Below are 23,706 nucleotides of genomic sequence, written 5' to 3'. Positions count from 1 at the left end.
GTGGCCCAAGTACCAATGATAGTTAGTGCCCAATGTCAGCTCATGGTAGGATGTGCCCAGCGTGTCCTAAGTGCTGCACATGGATGTCTCATTTGATGCTCAAACAGCCCTATGTTGGAGGTGGCGCCATTTATCATCCCTACTTCATGGTGAAGGAACTGAGAACCGCAGAGGTTGAGGAATCTGCCCAGGGTCACACAATCTCTAAGTAAAGGCCCGGGATCCGGAGCCAGAGGTCTGCCTCTGGAGCCCTGAAAATTAACCGCTAGACATGGTTATGCTCAGGGAAATTAATAAAAACAGAAGGAAAGGTGGGCACGGTTCACAAGTTTCTTAAAAATGAATATGAAAGTTAGGAATGGACACAGATTAGGAAAAGTAATATTTGCACTTTGCCTCTCTGCTAATTGTTACAAATAATAACATTTAACATCTGCACAGAGATATTCAAACAATTCAAATAAGAGTCATGAATTAGATTCTCATAGTGGAAACCGCTTCCTAGTCGTGAATTAAGAAATTTCCAAGTCTGTGTGAACACTGCCTTAGAACAATGCGGTGGTGACCCACATGAGTGGACTGTCTCTTCAGTCTGTGTATTAGGGGACCATGACACAAGTCCAGCAGGGGTGGGGACTAGAGAGAAATTGTTTTTACTCTAAACCAGGTCTTGTAGGAAGCAAACCAAAGTCTGACTGAAAGACTTCTTCAGAAATTAATTCACAGTTTTTATTGTTATATTTTCATGAATACCCTCAGGGACAGCAACATCCCTCAATAGAGATGATTCTTGTCCGCTTTTACAACTGTAACTCTCATCTTCATGCTTGTCCTCATCCTTACCACTATCTTTACATTTATTCACTCTCTTTTGGCATAGTTTACCACTCATGGATCTGCATGAAACGCTCATTCCTTTAATATGTACACCCCAAAAAGTGGCATGTAAAAATTATATGGAAAGAACGTTATATAGTTATATAATGTATGTTAATTACAATATTATATATAGCAGGCATAAGCATATATAATGACTAAAATTTATCATATGTTAAGCTCTTTGAATTATTACGAATGTCAAATATATTCATGCTAATAATAATATTTATTAGTGCTCAAAACACATAAGACACTCTTACAGTTTCATGTATAAACATAATGCTCACTATTCTATGCAATAGGTCTTATTGCCCCCATTATATGGATGAAGAAACAGAGGCACTGAGAGGCTGTGTAACTTTCAAAGATCACACAGCCAGTATATTTGAATCCACACATCCTGGCTCCAAGTGAGTTTAGCAGCCTCTTTGTTAAAAATATGTGTTAAAATATCTAAGCTAGATAGATAGCTTGATAGAGAGGTGGTCAAAAGGTACAAACTTTCAGTTATAAGATAAATAAATTCTGGGGATGTAATGTACGACATAAAAAAATGTAAGCTAAAACATTTCTCTGTGTCACTGTTATTAGTCTAAGTCACAAGAGGTTGTGCATATCACCGAGCAGAAGATTCCTTCATTCGTCAAGTATTTATTATTTGTTCTGGAGCAAACACTGTGATAAGCATTGTGATTTCCAGGACCTCCCTCGGAGACAAAGACAAAGTTGTTCAGCGTCTGATGAGCCCTGACGAGCTCTGCTCCCCGCGTCCTTATCTCATGGGTCCTCTTCGCCTGCTCTTTCCTCCTTGCTCACTCTGCTCCAGCCACACTGACCACCTTTTTGTTTCTAGAATGTGCTCAGCATTCTTCTGCTCTAGAGCCTTTCCCCCAGAATTGTACGACCCCCCCACCCCCCATTTATGGCTTTCTCCCACACAGTCTCCAAGTCTGCTCAATTGTCACCTCCCGGTGAGGCCTTCGTGGGAACTTCACCGCAACTCTGGCTTTCACTGTCTACTTCTCAGCTTCATTTTTCTCTGTGGCACTTACCATTTTATAGATAGTGGTTAATGATCTTATTTCTTTTTGTATTGTCTGACTTCCTCCACTGGAATGTAAGGTCCAAGAGAGAAGCTGATTCGTCCTTGACTGCCCTGCACTCAGAACACTGCCTGGTATATAGTTGGCACTCAGTAAACATGAGTTGAATGAACTATGAATACCGTGTGTCTCATTGCCTTCAACATGCTGGCAATTAAGAAGATAGAGAAAGGTGTGCAAACTACAGTGCAACAGTTTCATAGGAACGATGGCACAGGCGCTCCTGGTAGTGATCTTAGGACCAACAACATCTGGATCACCTGGGATGCTTTAGACTGTAGATTCCTGAGCCCCACCCCCAAACATTCTGAATCAGTAAAGCCGGGGTGGAGCTTGAGATCCGTATTTTAAAGAATTGCTGCTGGTGATTTCCATGGGCACCAGTGGCGCCAGGGGATAGTAAGGGCACAGGGAAAGAGCATCATCCATTCTTCCTGGAGAGGAAACAGAAGATGCCTAGGAAGTAACAGCTAAACGAGTCTGTCAAAATCTGAATGGGATTCTTCCAGGTGATGACACTGCCAGAAGTGCAGGAGTTGGGTAAACTTAGATGACATGGGGTGAGGGAAGTAAAAACTTGAGAGCAAAGAGGCAAAAAGGGGAGTTTTTTTTTCTTTGTAAAAACATTTTGTCCAAGACAATGACTGAAATTTTGAGGCTGAGTTTTTAAGAGACTTTTCCCATGCCTGCTTAGCTCCACACATGAAGTGTCATATGAAAATGGCCACACTTCCAGCAGGCTCATGGCAAGCTTTGAATATTGGACTCACTCAGCTTACAAAGCTTATTATATTTGCAGAATGATTTGCGATCTCAATAGTCTCTTAAAAAGAAAGTATGTTGGTTCCATTTTAATAATTTCCGAAATTATTAACATTCTGAGTAAACACAACCAAAAGTTTGCAAGTCCTAGCCAGGAAAGATTTACAGAGTCAGCCTGGTCCCCCACTGCTAGTTCCAGTAACAGCTTCACATGCATCTCTGATGGGCTCAAAAATGTGTGCTTTCACTCAACAGGTCCTAGCTGTTGTCAGGAAGAACAGAGCTAAAACATGTTCAGATCAATTTGGGGCAAAAACTCATAGAGTCAACAGTATTAGATATGGTGATTAACAACATACATTCTTTGAAGGCTTTAAAACATTTTCAGAACATCTGGCAATCACCCTTAGAAGTTATGTCTCACAAGAACCTAAGAAGAAAAGCAAACCTTCCATTTTCAGGATGGGGAAACGAGGCTCATGAAAGCTCAATTACTGGGGCCAAGCCGGGCTCTTCTTTTCTTCCCAACCACTCGTTTCTTTTCTCCTTCACACACAGCAACAGTAGGAGTGCCAAGGACCTGGCGTCTCAGTGTCAGGACAGCTGAATAGGCAAGAGGTATTTTGCTGCGGTGACTGTTAGGTTGTATCCTCTTGACTTCAAGGGCATTAAGACAGTTGAGTCAGCTGTTGCTCACGGCACATACTCCATCAGCCCTTAGCTGTGTGGGGTTCACGGCGGGGAGAGAATGAGCATGGTCTTTCTTCGCTTCACTGACCATCGGTGCACACACGTTAGTGGCCCCACCAGGACCTGAAGTTAGCGTGCCGGAGTCCTACTCTGCCCTGAATCTCTTTCCTCCTCAGAGAAATCGTTGGCATCCAATTAACCTCTCAGGAATGCTGCCACAACTGCCAGTCCCGACAGCACGAGGACACTGCATTTTACCCTCACAGCTTGTGTTTGGCTTGTATCAGAAGAAACTCATAAATACATCCTGTTGGTTTTATTAACCACCCTTGTGGCCTGACGATGTTGTCAATTTGCAGAGGGTGCCAAGACTGTAAATGTTGATGGGTTAAGCAGACTGGGTTGGCCAAAGTGGGCTGTGCACAGGAGGAGGTAGTGGAAGCACTTTCCTCTTAAGTGAACGCCCTGGGGCCTGGCCTTGGTAGATGCCAGAACATGGGCTGCACAGGCTGAAGTAGTAACCAGGCAGCTAAAGAATAACTTTCCCCTTTTATCGAACCTTCTTAGAGGTGTCAAGGGGTTCTAAATAGGAGCTTGAGCAATAAAGCTTTCTAATTTCTAGGAAAGAATGTAGCAGTGCGGAATCATCCTTGCCAAAAGGTGTATGTAGGTGACCGAAGGCCAAGGGAGCAGCTAAGCTGAGAACTCACTCCAGAGTGACCTTGCTGAGTCTTCGAGATCAGCTCGAGGCAGTACTGGGCTGTGCGGGAGTGGCGAATGAGATGGGGCTCAAACACTTTCTGTGGCTTGAGAATTCTAGGGCGTGCTTGGGAGGCTGAAGGGAAGCATCCAGGACTGAGTATCGGCAAGCACGTCTGGGACAAACTTGCTCCCACAGCCCCGTGAAAACAGATTCAAAACCAAACAGAAAACTCCAGAAGAAAATCCCCAGTGATGTTAGACTTCTGAGATTATTTTTATGAGTTTTATTCGTTCTATGAGTACCACAGGTACTTCATCCATGACTTGGATTCTTAGGCTGGGAGAGTGGTGGTCTGGTTCCCAACTAATGCCCTAACTCTAGAGGCAGAGGTGGCTGTCCCCTGGCCCGGGGATCTTCCTCTACATCACCCTCTTAGCCTAAGATTGCTTGTCTGCTGAAGCCTCTTACCTCCAGCAGCTGTTATCTGAGGCAAGCTATGGCCCATTGGCCAAACCCAAAGCTGAGGTCTGTTTTGGTAAACAAAGTTGCATTGAGCACGGCCACGCCCATTCATTTACATTTTCTCTATGGCTGTCTTTTGTGCTAAAAGGACAGAGTGAGTAGTGGGGACAGAGACCACAGAGCCCACCAAGTCAAAACCATTTAGTATAGGTCTTTTACAGAAAAACGTTGCCAAATTCTACTCCAAACTTTTCCTATCCAATCCAGACATGGCGTTCCCTTCACCTTTAGGCACTTTTGCTGGAAAAGTAGCTTTGAATCTTAAAATTTCTAACCATGAAACATTTCAAGACAGAACATATAACAAATCCTATGTACCCACTACCAAGATGAAAATGATATTAATGTCTCCCATCTTTATTTTGCAATCTCTTTCTATTTTGAAAGAAAAAGAACAACATAGGTCAAGCTTCAGTATCGTCCTCCCATCCTCTCCCACCCTCATGGAGAGGACCAGTGTCCCGACGTCGGTGTATGTCATTACTATTGACGCTTTTCCCTTTTTACTGCTTATGTTTTGTGTATGAGGGTGTGTCTCTGTGTGCATATGTGATATTCACGTAAATAGTACCACACTCTTCTTTTGCAACTTTTTAATTCAAAGATAGGTGTTTGAGATTTCACACATGTGGGTATTTTCAGAAGGGGTCTATTCATCTCGATTGTTCAATAATAAAGCACAGTATACCAAACCTGACCGAGGGACAGTTGGGTTGCTTCTACTTTTTTCGCTGTAGCCAACAGCGCAGCACTGAACATTTTTACATGTGTTTATTTATGCCCATCTGTTAGTGTTTTTCTGGAGGAGACACCGAGAAGTGGAATTGCTGGGTCACAGGATATGTACAACTTGAACTTGACTAAGTTTTGCCAAGTTACTTTCCAAGCGCTTGTAGCAGTTTTCTCTCCCCTGGGTAATGCACCAGTCTCTCTGCTGGACATACTTGCTAACACTTGGTGTTGCCAGATTTACTGCTTTTTTTCTATCTGAAAAATTTGAAATGCCATCTTATTTCATTTTAATTTGCATCTCTCTGATTACAATGGAGTTGATCTCCAAACTCAAATGCAGTAGTGGCATGCTGAGAAGGAATGATTGCAACTGCTTGTAAGTTAGAGAGAGAGATTAAAATATTAGGAAAGGAAAAATAAGAAGTACTAACTATAAATCTTCCAACCTGTCATGAGAAGAATAGGAAGTGACTTGCAATTTCAAAGCAGAATGATTAGGGCATCCCTCATGACTCAGAAGTTTGAAATCCAAATGGATTCATTTACTTTCCCAAGTGACATTGCCTGAGTGGAACACTGACTATGGTTTTGTTCCAGGAGAAGTTTAATTTCATCTGGAAAAGTTATACTATGTTTTCAAAAAGGTTTTCAAGCAAAGAAGAAGTGATCCTATCATTACTTACTTTGACTTCTGGATGGCAAGTGTATCATTTGGGAATTTGTAATCAGAGTTTTTAATCTGGGAAGACATTGTTGGGATGAGCTCAGTCTGGGAAATGTAACACTGAGGCAAGATGGCAGCAAAGCATTGAGTTAATGAGAAAATGGTTGGGAAAGCTCTGGAAATGCTGTGCACTTATCCACACGTAGTGGCTGTTCTCTCGAGCAGGGCCACTTGGGAACGGGAGTGAGAACGAGGTTTCTGGGCTCAGAGCAGCTCATTTCGTGACTCTATGTGACTCACTCCCAGGCTTCTCCAGGTTCCCCTCTGTAAAATGGCGTTAATGGCACTTGCCAGCCCCCCACCTCCACCCCAGCCCTGTTCCATGTTGCTGTTATGAAGAATGTAGCACTGGGATCAAGTCATGCTCCAAGAACTCTCTGAGCTAAAGGGCCCATGAGTTTTATTTGAAAGGAAGGAAGAAATTATGAGCCATCCATTAAGAATTTGATAGCCAGTGACATTGTTCTCTGCAGCCACTGGGCAGAATCTTTTTTTTTTTTCCAGATGAAGGTTTTAGGTTGTTGCTCCAGGGATCGGTCATACTGCGGTGATTCTGCCCTCCTCAACCCCTCCTCATCGCCTCCCAGGAGAGCCTGCGTGTTCAGAGCAAGCTTCTAGCACAGCAGGCTTCCGCTTCCCTGAGAGCAGGGTATAGATTTTCTGTCTGTGTAGACATAAAAATCAGAGAGGCTCTCAAACACTTGGAGCAAAATCAAAAGCCTCCTGCCATGGACTCCATCCACGTCCCCCGTGCACTCTCTCCATCAAGCTCCTTCGTTTCACTTGTTGGACAGTAGTGCACAGGGATGGTGACGGAGCACACGGCGGAGCCTGGCCAAACTGTGGACCCCCTTTTTATTTCCTCTGGAATTCATGACAAAAGTCTTTTTCCTTCTTTCTCTTCAGTCTTTCCATCTCTTTTCTGGCTTCCTCTAAAAGGTTGGTTGGTGTTCCCCAAGGATTTTTCCCTAACCCTGTTTTCTTATTCCTCACATTCCTATGAAGAATTTCGCTTGTGCCAATGACTTCAACCGCCAGCTCTCTGCTCATGACTCCCAGACTCGAGCCCAACTACCTACTAAACATTCCCCGGATGTCCTGTAGGCACCCGAAATTCTGCATGTTCCAAGTCTCATCCTATTTTCTCACTTCCTCTTCTGACAGTTCCTATCTCAATGAACAGCACAATATTTATCCTTTCACCCAAACCAGAGAGCTGAGCATTAGGACAGACCCTGATAAAAACCTTGGTAAAGGTGTTAATTTACCATGTGAGAGCCAAAGTCCCCATTCTTTCTTGCTAAGAGAAGCACAATTTTGTTTGAGTATTGGAGTCCAAGTTCTTCATGGGCCTTCCTACATGCCATGGAGTTGGACTGGAAAGTTGGTTGGCCCAAGACTACTGGTTACTCTCCCCTTCTTATAAGTGATTGATTTAGGTATGGGCAAGGATGCAACCATGCCTATTAAGATGCAAGGAACAGCCTCCCAGGAAAAAGACATGCCAGGAGAAATTATTGTCTTGGTTTTTGGTTGTGATTATGCAAAGATCTGATGACTAAGTCTATGGCCACCATCATGGGTACAAGCATGGGATGAAAGACGAATTTTCACAGTACAGAGCACAAAATGGAAAGCAAGTGAATGCTTACTTAATGTTGTTAGGACATTGAATTAACCATATATTGAGGAAATATGTTCACATAAATAGATTGTAATAGAAATTTGTTTTTAATAGCAAAGAATATCTCCATTTCTTAAAATTTTTCATTTACATGTGAAAAATCACATAGTGATCATCAAAAAATTATTTTTGGTGCTATATCAGCTGACAATTTAATTAGATCCTCCTTCAATTTTGACTTAAAGCAAAGTATTGGAAACAGCCTGACTTGAAAAAGGATTTATTAGTCATCTACTTTTTAGTGAGCGCACCAATACAGAATTGTCCCTTTATTTGGTGCCTACCTAGAGCTTTGTTATACCTCAGGCGATACACCCCCATACGAGCAGGGTGGATGAGAGCCATAGCTTTCTTTTGACAAGTGGAAGAAGGCCATCCTGAAATAGCAGAAAAAGAGAACTTGCCTGTCCGGTCGTAGACGCTTTCTCCAGCAGATCTCTTAGAAGAGAAGGAACAAATGGAGGTTTAGGATTTGAATACTGATTCCTCTAAAACTACCCTTGGTCACAAACCCCTTCGGAAAGTCTTTCTGTAACTCCCAGGAATGTTCAGATGCCAGTTTGAAGACCATTTACCAAGGAGAGTTGCTGGAGCAAAGAGATGACAAAGAACATACTTCCTTAGTATATATTATATGCATAATTAATCATACGCACATGCACAGAAAATGTCTGCCAAATCTTGTCTCTTCCTGGAAATAAGGATTATTCGTTCATGAAAACATATAAAACAACAAATTTCCATCTATGGAGCATCTCTTAAAGACAAGTAAATAATTGAAATTTACCTTTGTGTATTTAATAATTATTTACTGAATTTGTAACATATTTATACTATTTTGATCAAATACTGTTCTTTACTCTAATGAGTAATCAATCCACAGGGATAATTTAAATAGTTAAAGCTTTATGACAACAGAATTGAAATGAAAATTTACGTGCATACTTTTGAAAAGAATGACAGCGTGAAAAATAAAGACTTTCAAACACAAACATTTTATTTTAGGAAAAATTCTGTGGGGAGAACCAGAGTGAAATATGAGTTCAAGAGAAAAAATAATGTAAAATTTTGTTTAAAGAAGTATTTCTACATGTATTTTTAAAAATGTATAATAGTGGGCAAAAACTAGCTATAGGATTTAGCTATTATGGTATTTGGATTCTTCTAGAGACGTTAAGAAGATTATTGAAAACAATGTATTTTAAAACATCAACTTTGCAATATTCTTTAAATGACATCCACTGCAAATTTTAGATGTCAATAAAAAAGTTTGTGAGAGGTTATATAGATTTAGAACTACAAATGTTTACAGAATAGCACACTAAGGCATATTAAAGTAGATTATCATATTATAGTATTATTTCTAAGAGTGCAAATTGTGTAATGATACTGGGCAAGAAGAATAATTCAACCTTGAATTCTTTGATAGGCAAAAATGTTATGTCCACATGTAAATGTTATGAAGAAAGAGTTCAGGCTTTGTTACTCTCCTATTCACGCACTCGAGTCTCTTGAATTCTGCAACTTCTCTTTCCTGACAGTTTTTCAAAACATTCTGTTGGCTAATGGGTCCATAGAGGCCTGGAAAGTCCCATATTAAGTAATTTAATTGAAACAAGAAGTCTGGATCAGCTGGTGTTAAGTCTTATGCACCCTGCCTTTTTCAGGTTCGTTCCTATTGACAACCGATGCTGAACTCAGACAAATTAGAGGGCAAATTCAAGGCTCTTGACCAAAGAAAACAAACATAACCAGAGAAAACCGGGAGACTTAAAACATGCCAATGGACAAGGAGTCATGGAAAAACTTAAAAAATAAACGTGTCGAAAACTTAGTAAAAGTGAATACCAATACCAAAACCAGTCTCCATTTCTGAGCCTATAATAGGCAACACTTTTACTAATGATGTAAGCATTAATTAGTTCATTCATTCATTCTCTATGTTCCATGCACTTTCCTAAGGGTCGGGATACAGAGCTGAATAAGACATCAACTTCATGTCAGGAACGAGATAAATAAACAAAAAGTGACATTAACCCTGGAAGCAGGAGAATAGTTAATCGGCTATTTAAGTCATTCATGAAAGAAAGGATGTGAGACTGAACTAGAGGGACAATGGGGATAGAACAAAAGGAAACATTTTAGGTATTTGGGCTTTAACATGTTGAAGTGGTTGAATGGATGTGTGGGGAAATCTCGGTATCTATCCATTCCCATGATAGAGACCGTGGGAGGAAGAGCTGGTTGGCAGGGGAGTCTCTATGGCACAAGGAAAGAAAGATGTCTGGTAGAAGATGGTCGTCCGAGGGTGGATCTGAAGTGATGCCCATTATATAGGAGTAGTAAGATCACTCAGTGTTAGAGCTAAGAGAAGAAGTAGGCTGAGGGCAGAGCTCTGGCGGCACAAGCTTTTCAACGGAGCAAGGAAAGGAAACCTACAAAGGTGGCCGAGGAAGGGCTGGAACAGCCTCGGCTGTAAGGTCTGGCGGGCAGACTGAAACGCTAACTGCATTATGAGGGTAATCATGGCTGGAGGAGCTTCAGAGATGTGGTGGGGGTGGGAGCAAGATTGCAGGGGAAGAAGTGAAGATAATGTACAATGGATCTTGTTTATTACACTCTGAAATTTTGCTGATAAACCATAACTCGTCTAGCCTTCCAAATATTTAAGGATTCACTCTGAGTGAGGTAAATGGAATAACTGGAGAGGGTAGGAATTAATTTCTGAACCACAACATCAACAACCCAAGCAATATCCCCCTGAAAAGCTAAAGAACATGAGGCAAGTGCCCAGCTGATGCCCCAGATTGAAGTTCCCTATACTTCTTCTGAGATGTCTCTTGTTTTTCAAATAATTCATCTTCCCAAACACCTAACTTACCAGCTCCCTACATTGGAAAACTCCATCAGAGGACAGACCGAGTCTGTTTGATCACCACCAAATCCCTGGAACTTAGCACAGGTCCCCATGCACAGTATATGATCAACAAATATTTATTGAATAGATGCATGCATATCTAATATTTTAGAGAAATTACAGATGTTGTATTTGCCGGTATCCAAACAGCCAGAATACAACTGATATTTGAGAAGGGGAAAGCCTGGGATGTTAAGGGAATCATGCCTTTGCCTTTTTAGGGGGGAAATAAAGCAAATTTAAGTATACCATTCATGCAGCAAATATTTACTGAGTGCACATGTGCTCATGATATGTTTGGTGTCCATTCTGCTTTTTATAACTCTCTGTTTAGGTCTTTCCTTGGATCAGCCTAATTATAAATAATGTAAATAAAAAGGCCTTCTACTGAACTTTTGAAGTATTCGTAGGGAATGTTTCTTGTTAACATCAAACAGAACTAGTTGTACCTTAAGCCAAGCTTATCAAATATTTTCTAATATACCATTTCCAAACACAAGTATTGGCACAGTTTTCCATACAGCAAGTTCTATTAACAATATCTGTTATTGTATTCAAAACAAATTCAATACAGGACACTTTTTCTTTAATAAGTGGTCCTCAAACTTCATTATCAATAAGACACACGTGGGAATTTGTTAAAAATGCAGATCCCAGGCCCACCTATTGCAGGAATTCTGATTCTCAAGATTTGGGCTGGAACCTGAAAAATGGCACTTTTAATAAGCACTCCATATTCTGAAAAACACGGGCTAAATTATTTGTCTAAAATATAATGATCTGGGCTCTGGTCCACTGCCCAGGGCAAACTTCATTAATTATATCCTCATTAATAAGGCCAGAGACTAATCCAGTTATACACAAAAATCAGTGTTGAAGTTAATTGAAATTTACATCTACGATGTCTTCTTTCTTTGAGCAATTTCCCCGTGTTTAGAGTAGAGGACTTCTTTAATGGTTTGTGACAGGAAGATGTGAAGGAGATGATTTGCACATAATTGGGATGTATGTTTCCACTTAGGATGCCTCTCTTCTCAAGCCTGTGTGCTGCGAATTCTGCAGCTCCACGGAGAGCGGTGTTGGGAGAGATCCCTGCGCAGGGCCCCCGGGGAAGGTTCAAACCAGGGACGTGGCCCACAGCAGCTCAGACGCGGTGAGGGTTGGCAGTCACGTACATGCAGAGACTGCACAGGAGCCAGCTCGCTGGATTCTGATGACCTGCCTGTCTCTTACTCCTTCCACTTCTCCATGAAGTTGGGGTCTCTTTCAGACAACACATGTTGAGTGAGAACTTAAAACGCTAAAGAGAATCCATAAGCAGGTATCTACTATAGTGAAAGGGGCCATATAAGGAACCCTGTGTATTTAATATGAAGAAGGTCATAGGTATTTGATGGCGGCACTGGCGACGGTGGTGGTGGGTGTTGAGGGAGAGTAATCCCCGAGAGTTGCAGTTGAAGGGCTGTCACGCAGAAGTCACAATTAAGCCCCTCCTTGTTACTCTGGAGCAGGCTGGGGGCAGTGAGCAGGTCAACCAGGGTGAATTATCCTTATTCAATATACATGTTTTTAAAAATAACAATCGTAGCTCTTTAAAAAGTGAATGGCATCCAGAACATGTAAATCCAGAGAGAGAGAGCACAGATTGGTCGTTTCCAGAGGCTGCGAGTGGAGGGGCAATGAGGAGCTACTTAATAGTTACAAAATTTCCTTTCGGGGTAATGAAAATGTTTTGGAAGTACAGAGAGCTGGTGATTGCACAACATCGTGTATCTACTAAATGCCGCTGAACTGCGCACTTTAAAACGGTTAATTCTATGTAATGTAAATTTCATCTCAATTCAAAAAAACAAGCAGAGGAATTAATACAAAACTATCTTATGGACAAAACTCAGTTTTTGGTTAAAATCTAAATCAATAAAAATTAAACATTGTACCCCCAAGCGAAAAAAGTACGTAAATCTGAGAAAAAATGCAGGTGAAGGTTTTGTGATTATTTTTCAGGGATGTCGTAAAAGAGCTATCTGTCTTGGTGAAAAGCGGCACTATGTGTAATGTAAGTTAATTTGCTTTTCTTTTGAAAAACTTAATCCTTTTGTCCTTAAAGTAATTTAATTTGGGTTACAAAAATTCTGTTTGCTATTTGTAGAAAATTTGGGAATCCAGAAACATTAAAGAGAAATACAAATAATTTTCAACGGCTATCTAATCTTCTAACACATGCGTGTGTTCAGTGTACTCAATTATTCTTCTGTTTAGGTTGCGTCCAATTTTCAACTTTATAGGTAATTCTATGAACCCCTGTGTATGTTAATTTTGGAGTATCATGCTAATACAGATCTCTGGAAACAGCATTACTTTTCACTAAGAGAACTCCGCACTCTTAAGATTTGATGGGTTTGAGTATTTGTTTAGGAAATCAAGTGTCTTTGGTCCAGGGATCAATGGATGAGGTGGCTGCTGCAGCCCCCGCTAAGAATGAATCTTCTGAGTTCACCGTCAAACCATTTTCATCGTGACTTTTGTTTGCTTTGGCAAATAATTTTAAATATAATAAGAGTTTTTTTGAAGACTCAGTTACTATTGCAATGCAGAAGAATAGTGAGGGGCAAAAATTATTTGGAAGAGATTCTTCTCTAAATAAACACAGGAGAATTTGCTGGTGAAGAATAAAGGAGATCCGTGAATAAGGCATCCGTATGAAAATGTCCACGAGTGTGTCTAATAAACACCTGGTAATAAGGAGAAGTTTTGACATAAAATGGGACAATATCCTTCTATCTTAATAGAAAGCATAAAATAATAAAAGAAAAAGTGAGTTATCTGGGTAACTTAGTAACAGACGAGCACAATAATTCTGGAAGATACGGCTAAAATTTCCTTCTATGTTCTTACGATTGGGGCCCTTTTCCTCTTTTCACAATTAATTGCAAATAATTTTGAGAAAAGTTTCTTAAAGTATGGTTCCCTGACTAGCAGCATCAAGGTCACCTGGGAATTTACCAGAAATGCAAATTTTGGCCCCCCACCTCCAACCCCTAGAGCTACTGAATCAGAAACTCTGGGAAGGAGATGGGGTGCTTTTGGGCCTAGCAATCTGTTTTTTAACAGCCTTCCAGATGATTCTGGTTTTTGTACATGAGCTTTCTGTTACATAAATTGTAGGAGGAGGGCTTTAATGATAAGAATTTTTAATAATTGAATGCCATGCTCTGCTTCTTGCTAATTGTAATACATTTCTTACTTCCCTGACACATTGATTTAACAAACAATACATCTGAGATCCTATTTGTTTTAGGCACTGTACATAAAGAAATGTCTTAAGAATCATTCCTTATAAAGTTTTCATGTAAAATGCTCACATTAATAGTTCATTTTGTTGATAGAATTTATTATAAATTTCTAAATTATTATTTGAAAAGTTAAGACCCTGATAAGATATTAGTAGACATTGAATATTCTTTATAATGCCAATTACTGTTCCTGAGCTCTCCATCAAAGTGCTCCACATCAGCATTTTCATTTAAACAGAAATTCATTCATTCTCAACGAATGTTTACTGTGAACCTCCTGTGTGCCAGGTACTGTTGTTGGCACCAGGAACTAGGGAGATAGTTGACACAGTTCCTCTTTTCCTGGAAGTTACATTCTAATGAGGAAACACAGATAATTAATTAGTAAGTAATACAAAGTTAAGATATTTTCAGATAGCAGGAAGAGCTATGAGGAACATAGACCAGGATGACAGGAGAGAGAATGACTTGGGTTGGGGTGTCGTTAGATTGAGTGGATTTGGCCATGTTAAGTGAGAAGTCTATTAGATATCCAAGCGGAAAGGGTAAGTTAGTAACATGAGTGTAAAGGTGAGAGTGAAATGGACACATTGGGGGAAGATGGTGTTTAAATCCAGGGACACGGATGAGTGCATTTAGACAGACACGAGACAAGAACAAGAGTTAAGAACACAGCTCTGGGGCTCTCCAGCCTTCAAAAGTCTTGCAGAGAAGGAGGAACCAGCAAAGAAGACTAAGAAGGAACAGCCAGAGGTGAATAAGGTAAATGAGGAGTGAGTCGTGGCACGTAAGTGGGAGAAGAAGGTGCTTCAAGAAGCAGAGGTGAACTCATTGGAATGCTATTGAGATCAAGTAGGTGATGGGAAAAAAATGGCCCATGGATTTGGCAACATGGAGATGACAGTCAACTTAACAAGAGCAATTTCAATGGAGATGTTTAAAAAGGAAGTCACATTTAGTAGAGACAAGAAGAGAATGAGAGATGAGGGAGTAGAAACAGTAACTATAGGCAACACTTTTTGGAAATGTTGCTGTGCGTAAGCACACAGGAAGGAGACGGTAGCTGGAATGCGGAGGAGGTGGATTGTGAGGTTACGGAAGGGCCATGGATCATTTCAGTGCCATGTGCAATGGTGCCATTAAGCTTGTTCCTCATTGAAACAACAAATGATTCCAATGAATCCTATAAATCCTCGAGACTCTTACAAGTCCAATCAATTGAATTTTCACTTTTCCTCCACTCATCGTTTTGGTTATTTATTAAATGCTTTTTATTCAATGGACCTTTTAGTCCAACTCCTTTTTGCCTCACTTTCCCTATCTGTAATTTAAAATATTAATCTCTCTTACTTCCCACCCATTTAACAGGTCAAAACACATTAGAATATGATAATATCTCAGAAGCCCTTTAAGTCTCTTGGTGGTACTCTCTATCAGCAAGGCTTTTATTATTTTTCCTCATTTACTCATTTCCTTTCTCTCTCTGGGAGGGCACTTTTGAGATTACATGAGGTTGGAATTTATGAGTTAAACAACACAAATACTTAACAACACAAGTACTAGCACTTAAAGAAAAGGGGATAGGGGTCATTGCAAAATATTGTAAATTTTGGGACTAACCATTTTGTTCTGTGGGTTTTCTTCCTGAGGCTGTGTTCCAGAGAGAGCAATAGAGGGTAGAACTCATTAGTGCATCATTATCTTTTGTCTGAAGGAAACAATGTGTGGTTTCTGGGCAGCCCACTTGGTGTTTGCATTTGTCCTGGATGTATTTCAAACCAACTATATTGTTTGAACAATTCCCCCTCTCAAACATGAAAAGGACCACCACTACACCACAGAGTTGATGCTAAATTACTAGGTGATGACTCTTCTGGCTCCTAAAGGTTTCTAGATCTCAGTCACTGAAATCAGGGATCTTTCTTCTAATGACAAAGATCTAAGCCTTTATGGTAGACCTCCCATGCAGGCTCCCCTACCCCTGCCCCCAGGATGCTCCACGGACTTCTGAGAAGTTTGATTTGGAAGCAAGGTCACTGAGTTCTCTCCAACCCTGACTCATAATACAATTCTTTAGAAACTGCAAAGTATTCCCAGATTAAATCTGCAAATTCAAGTTAGCAACAACTGTATAATTAATTGATATGTCTGATAATGAAAATCCAGTCCTTTTTTTCTTCATCGAAATGAGACATTAAATGGATATCGGTGACTTTATTTTTATTTTGTTGTTCTCTAAGCTTATTTACCTTCCTTAGGGATTTCATTAGACTTTTCCCCCCTTTTTTTGAACAGTGATATCAGAACTTAAAAATACATTTGGGGTCATCTGGGAAGAAAATATCTTTCATAGGGATTTCCATTAAGTAAAGAACTATATACTGTGTCTGCAGAAGAATATTATTTGTTTTGTGTAATTGTATGTATGTCTAGATTTAAATAATAATAAAAGACATTATCTCCTGGTTTATATTTTTTCCCAGTTCTGAGAAAGTTTCAAGGTTTTAATGTCAGAGACCTAAAAAACTATTGCTGCCAAAAGAGTCGTCATATGGTAAGTGAGCCTCGATTCTGTGCCTGAGTTGTGGGTTTTATTTTTGTTATTATGATTATCAAGAGCCCAGTACGATCCAATGATGTAACAGATATGAGAAGATGGTGGTTGAGTGGTGATTTGAGTCTGGACCCCAGAACTAGACTGCCTGGGCTCCAGGCCCATCTCCACCACTTGTTCCTGTGAAAACTTGAGCGAGCTTGAACACCTCGTCGTGCCACAGTTTCCTCATCTATGAACTAGGGAAAGAATACTACCAGCTCATAATGTTATGTGAGGATTAAATTCTTTAATAGATATAAAGCTTCCAGAGTAAGCAGATTTCTCAATATCTGTGAAGGAAGTGAATTTCCATCTTCCAGATAAGAAAGCTGAGCTTCCATCATTATGAAGAATCAGGATTCAAATTTATGTCTTTCTGACAAAAAGTTCCTTGCTTTTTCCAATATATCACAATGACTCAAAAATGAAAATTCTCTTTACCTTCTTATAGTTTAATAATGTGTCTTTCTAATTACATCATTTTAAGTATCCAAAGAAAACTATAAAATAATATTTAAAAATGAATACAATCTATTGTTGTGCCATCTTGAAATTCTCGGTAAATTTTTGTACAAGGAGCCCCATATCTTTGTTTTTTTCTGGATGTTCACACTTGGAGGCAAAGAATTCAGGCTCTGTCTGCTCCAGGCCTCTCCTGGCCATTCGGAATTTCTGAGGGGATTATTTCTGCACATTTATAATCTACTGGAGCCATCCACGTGCCCTGGCACATTGGTTAGCAACTCTTCTTCAAGAGAAATTTCTTGATTTTTTAAAAATATTTATGAATTTGTTGAAAAATTTTAAAAAATTCTGAAACATGACGTTATAGCTAGGGACATTCATAGTGCCAGCAGAAAATCGGAGCCGTAAAACATAGACACATGATGTAATCCCCCACCTTTCAAAAACTCAAATCCTATGTGGCATCAATCAAAGGCACTTCAGAGATGCCAAGATAGTGAAGGTAGCACCTTACGAAGCAGCAGGTTTTGTCATCGATGTTATTTCTATTCACTTTCACAGTAAGAACAAAATTTCATAGCTCTTGCAAATCATGCCTGTTAAAGTCCTTTCATTGAAGCCAAATAATTGGTTTTCACGTATCTAAAGATGTCAGTTTTTCCCAATTAATCCTGGCTGTAATCGACCTGCCTGTGCTTTGCAAAGGAATATATGTTCTTGGAAGGGCAAGGGGATAGACAGATGCTGGTGCAGAAGCAAATACTGCAGTTTTAGAATATTATCATCTATCAAGTTCTGCCAGGAGTTGGAGAGACAGGGCGAATTAAGTCATTTATAAAAGGCAAAATCAATAATTTTCTTGCTATATACATCCTTTTTTTTAAAGGATGAACAAAAATTCTGCACAGCCAATATACCCTTAGTGTATATTATGTGGAGAGAAGTGTGTTCTCCCTTTTATCACTTTTTGGCTATTAATTCTTCCCATGTCTGAAGGTTAGAGTTGACAATTGAAGCTTAAGTGTTTCTGGATTCGCTGTCCAGATGGATTCATAAGAAAATCTAACTCCATTTGAAAATTATGTTTTAATCAAAGAATTATATCTCATTTGGAAACAGCCACTTTAACAAAAAGAAACGTCTTTCTCTGTGGCAACAAATTTCTGATCCTGCCCCAGAATTTGTGCTTTTGGTCAGAAGAGGCTTTGGATAGAAAATCGCATGCATGGCTTGGCATCACTGAGCACTAATTGGCAAACAAAACTCTCAAAGTACAGATTGACGTTACTATTTTTTGTTTCTATTTCTAGCTGAATTTATTTCTTGATAGAATATGAGTTAATTCTGAAGACCAGTGCTCCTGTGGGTTTTCAGACTGCATTAAACTGCTGTTGTTGACGATGTTGTGTTGCCTTTTCAAGTTTCCTGAGTTTGGGGGAGGAACAAAGTTGATTGTCAGCTTCAAGAGATAATAGTCTTGGTGGAAGCCAAATTTTAGGAATTGATTCATTTAAAATGTATTAGGTTAAAAGCTTGTAACTACAGAAAAGAATCTTATAATGGGTTCTTTTAAAAAGCTGACATTGTTGGAAGTTGCAGAATCACCCTTACGTTTTCCAAATGTACATTTCACACATTAGTTTAAGGAAAAGTAACGGTTAGTGATGTGTGTGGGGCCATTTGCTCGTGCACTGAATGCTGGGTTGGGGGTAGAGCTCGAATTAGCATTTTTTTCTCTCCCTGCCCGTAATAATGGTTCTTTGCTAGCGTCCCTCTTTGAATTGATTCTTCTATCACGACTTTCTTCTAGCTTCTTCATTATTTTCTTTTCCTGCCTTCTTTTTCTTAGTTACCATCTTTATTTTCTCACACTTATTATTTTTCCTGGTAACAGGACTAGTTTTTATGACCACCACTTTCCAAAAATTAAAAGTGCTTTATTCTCATTGGTGAACCAGCCAATCCTACTAAGTTTCTGTATTTAGTTTTGGACCCCAGGTCAGGGTAAGCTGGGTTTTAGCATATATAGCATTCACTTAACACTCACTTTTTTAAAATCTGAAGCCATATTTGGCCTGATAGAGATTAAGTGTTCTTTCTTTCTCCATCTTTTTATTTCTCACGGTCTCCTGAAATTAGCCCTTAGTGTTTTTCTAGTATGTTCGGGGAACAGAGGGACACAATTCTTGTTCTAGATGATACAATCAATTTATTTCCATTTTCTGCAAAAGAAATTCAGAGCAAAATGAAAAAGACTTAAAGATGGTGTATAAAAAGGTCATCAACTTGTAGTCAGAAATTGCTTTCCCCAGTTATAAAACCCAGCTCAAACTCAGTTACTTCAGAAAATATTTTTTGTGTATATCCCAAGCTCATAGTTCTTCCTCTCTCTCTTTGGGGGGCCACTCATCACTGTCTTTGCATTTTCCTTAGGCTCAATTTCCCTCCTTCGCTCTCAAAGGCTTTGAGTATAGGAGTCACATCTTAGAGTTGCGATGGGCCCTAGTGGTCCTGTTGTCCCTTCCCCTTCAAACACAGGAACCCAAACTGCAGAATACAATGGGACAAATACCACCTTGACCTCTACTCTGTTTTCCCAAAATGGTGACAGCAGGATAAGATTCGGGGCAGAGTGGAGCGCAGACTGCTTTCAGATCAGCTGCTCTGAGGAACAGCTATAAAGCAGATGTTTCATGAGACTGTTTTTCCCCATCTAGATTGTAAATTCATTGAGAGCAGGAATTATACTTTTTCATATATGTTTATCTTTTCAAAGGTTTTTTTGCATTAGTAGACACAACAAAAGTCTTTTTTTTTTTTTTGGGCCGTTAGCTTAGAACCAACAATCTGGTTCAGTATCCTGTCCTTCATATTTTTTGGAAAGCAGAAAAAGTAGAATAAAGGAGCAAAGTAAACTCTTACTATAAGTGTAGTTTGGGTCAGTTTTGCTTTCGATCCCATTACAGTCCCTCTCTGAGGCCCTTACTCTTTCTAGTTCCTTTGCTCTAAGTTACAAAGGCATCATATTTTCCTACTTCTGTCTTGGGAGTGACGGAAGCAGCTTATAAACGTCCACACACGAAGACATGAGTGTGCTCTTGTCTGTAGTTTCTTATTTTTATACATTTTAAGCAGAAAACAGGAAAAGGCAGTAAGTATCCCAAGGGAAGCCCAAATGGTGGGGATTGTGCTTAATATGGCCAACGCTTTCTACCTGTAGGGCCACCTATATTTAATACACATTGATGTTCAGGTATGTGATGTATTTTCTTCTGATGTGTGTTCTTTAAATAGATTTTAAACCTAAAACAATAACTGAAATGTCACCAAAAATCTTGAAGTGGGAGAGAGAGACTGAGAGTTTTGAAACTACAATGAATGAAAGAGTAAATATAGAGCAGAGACTCTTAGGCCTTTGTGGGGAAAGCCATGAGGAATCCTCCGGGCAGAGCCTTACCTGGATCACAGTGAATTTGACTCTGGCACATTCAAGGCTCTGCTGAATGTTTTATGTTGATAAAGCAGCCTTGGAACAGTGGTCATTAAGAAGGAGTGTAGAGATTTAGTGGTAAATACAACTTTACCACCTTGCTGTCAACATCTAGCGGCAACATGGAGCACGAGTGACTAATAATGAAAATTTACAGTAAATTTATAAAATGATTCCAGAGAAATCTGTTGAGATCCTTGAGCCTCTGAAGTCACCATTGTCAGGAGTTCTAATCAAAAGTCACCTCTGCGCTATCAGCTCCCCTACCAGGAATGTTTGTCCCTGACCCTGAGAAAACATTCTCTTACACATTCGTAACTTCCAGTAACTTAGGTTACACTTTCCTCTGCTGTTTGCTAAGACCAAAGCCTGTTTGGTCAGATACAATACATCATAATTTCATTCTCCTATTTTACTCTATTGTTTGGAGAACCTTTCCAGCAGAGAACGCCCCACCTGCACTGAAATAATCAATCTATACTATGTCCTTGAGCTTTTCAAAGGGACAGGGGCCACAAGGAAAGAAACAAAACGAAGGAGCAAAATTAAAGATTTTTCTTTATACCCTCCAAAGATTTTTTTTGCCTTTTCCTTTTTTTTTTCCTTCCTGAGGAAGATTAGCCCTGAGCTAACATATGCTGCCGATCCTCCTCTTTTTGCTGAGGAAGACTGGCCCTGAGCTAACATCTGTGCCCATCCTCCTCTACTTTATATGTGGGACGCCTACCACAGCATGGCTTGATAAGCGGTGTCATATCCACACCCGGGATCTGAACTGATGAACCTCGGGCCGCTGAAGCAAAACATGCGAGCCCAACTGCTGTTCCACCAGGCCGGCCCCTAAAGATTTTTTTTAGAAGATTCAACAATGACTTTTTTTTTTTAAAGAAAGTAAGACTATTTATTTTTGAATGAATAGTACATGTACCAGTAGGTACGTAATTCAACAATTACAAAATGGAACACAGTGAAAAGTTCCTATCCATCCCTGTCCCTTAGCCCAAGAGACATGTCATGTAATCAGATTCTGACCATTCGTCTACCGCAGGGTTTCACAACCTTGGCACTACTGACATTTTAGACTGGATAATTCTATGCTGTGGGGCCGTCCTGTATATTGTAGGATTTTTAGTAGCTTCTCTGGCTTCTACCCACTGGATACCAGTAGTAACCCTTCTCTTCCTCCAAGACATGACACAAAAAAATGTCCCCCAGACATTCCTAACTGTTCTTTGGGGAGACGTATAACAGCATATCTAGGGAAAACAGTACATAAAGAGAATTCTCACTATTTTGAGGAGCCACATCATAATTCATTAAATGTACACATTGTGAGAATTTACTTAACTGGTAACACTGATCTTCTTTTAGATTTTTTTGTTTCTGTATTATTTGCAGTTACAAGCAGAGTGGCAATGAAAAATCTCACACGTGTCATTTCCATATATGTGATTTTGCCTTTGATATACATTCCTAGAAGTAAATTGCTGGCTCAAAGGTTGTGTGTGTTTGTAATTTTGATAGGTATTTCTAAACAGTGCACTTTAGAGGCTATACCAATTTATATTCTCAGTAACAATATATTCTTGCCAGCAAAGTATGTTATTAACATTTGGATTTTTGCCAATCTCATAGTTAAAAATGGTGGCTCACTGTTCTATTGATTTTCATGCCCACACTAAGAAAGAGGTTAAGTAACTTTTCATTTGTTTAAATCTATTTATATATCCCCTTTTATGAAATGTCTGTTCATATCCTTTACTCATTTAATTGATTTTTAGAAGCTCTTTACATATTATGCCTTTGTGATATGTGTTGCAATTATTTTTTTTATCCAGTTCACTGTTTGTCGTTTGGTTGGCTTATGGGACAGAATAGGGAGTTTTAAAAAAGACTCAGATATATATGGATATTAAGGAAGTATTGTGGTGGCATTTTGAGTAAGGGAGGAATTATAGGTTATACAATAAATAGTGCTTAGACAACTGAAAAGTCATCTATAAAATGTAGAGTTGAGTCAATGGCTCATATTACACCACTATAAATTCCCATGGATCTAAGATGTAACAGGAAGGGAAAAGTATCAGAAGAAGCCATAGAAGAAGTATTTTTTTAATAATCTAGGTGTAGAGAAGGCCTTCTCAAGTATGACAAAAAACCAAAACCCATACTAAATTGAAATATGTTTACTTTTTGATGACCTTTCTTTTTCACATTTTTCCCTACAGTGGTTTTCTGAACTAGTTCCAAGACCAAGCAGCAGGGCCTCAGCCCCTCTGGCACAAGCCCAAACTGACCTCGTGATAATGATGTTGAAGCAGTGGGAGGAAACAGCTAACCCAGGAGCGGCCCAGAGTCGGGCAGAGCCCGTGGGCTTTGGCGTCAGTTGGGCTGGGTCTCACCTTGTGTGCAGCTCCTGAGAGACTATGACCTTGGGCGATTCTCACAGCTGCTCTGAGTCTTGGTTTTCTCCACTCTCAGAACCTCAGCTAAATCAGATGCCAGAAGGCAGGTGAGCCCCTAGTGGGCGTAGGCTCTAAGTGACTGGTTCCCGCCCCTCTTCTCCCTTCTCCCTGCAAGGAAGGATTATGTGCAAGTTTCCTCCTACTTCCCACACTGTCTCCAACACACACTTATTGGGCAGGAAACATTCTCGTGATTTCTCACCTTAAGGCTGCTGAGCTGCACCCTGGTGCTCAGTCTCCTTTCAGGGATGCTGCTGCAGGTGGGACAAGGCTCCTTGTCTTCTCTCTGGAGTCCTTCCTTTGAGACATGAGCAAGCCCCAAGCATGGCTCTTAAGGATCTCCTGGCTCTCAGCCTGGGGCCAAGAGGGACTTTTCTAGAATGAAGGCCCAGGGCAAGGGCTCTGCCTCTGAAACCTGTAATCTTCCTGTAGTCATTTTCTATTGCTGTCATAGCAAACTACCACAAATTTAGTGACTTGAATCAATACAAATTTATCTAATGGTTCTGGGGAAGACTAACACAGGCTTCAGCGGGCTGATCAAGGTGTCCACAGGGCTGTGTTCCTTGCTGCAGGCTTCAGGAGGCAATCCCTTTCCTTGCCCTTTCCAGCTTCTAGAGGCTGCCCACATTCACTGACTCATGGCTCTCTTTCTCCATCTTGAAATCCAGCAATGTTGCA

General features: G+C 40.0%; 1 protein-coding gene across 8 annotated transcripts in view; it reads right to left on the bottom strand.

Moving 5' to 3' along the window:
- Positions 1-23,706, bottom strand: part of GREM2 (gremlin 2, DAN family BMP antagonist) — a 102,972-nt gene that overhangs the window by 3,841 nt on the left and 75,425 nt on the right. For 4 of the 8 annotated variants that reach the window (XM_070256073.1, XM_070256074.1, XM_023632408.2 and 1 more), the window contains one exon: positions 8,204-8,386. The exons of the other annotated variants lie outside the window; for them this stretch is intronic. The gene's annotated coding sequence lies outside the window, so the exon portion shown is untranslated. The remainder of the gene's footprint in view (positions 1-8,203; positions 8,387-23,706) is intronic. 8 annotated transcript variants of the gene reach the window in all.

Source organism: Equus caballus, chromosome 30 (genome assembly GCF_041296265.1).
Source record: "Equus caballus isolate H_3958 breed thoroughbred chromosome 30, TB-T2T, whole genome shotgun sequence".
Lineage (NCBI taxonomy): Eukaryota > Metazoa > Chordata > Mammalia > Perissodactyla > Equidae > Equus > Equus caballus.
This window is presented reverse-complemented; position numbering and strand designations above follow the sequence as displayed.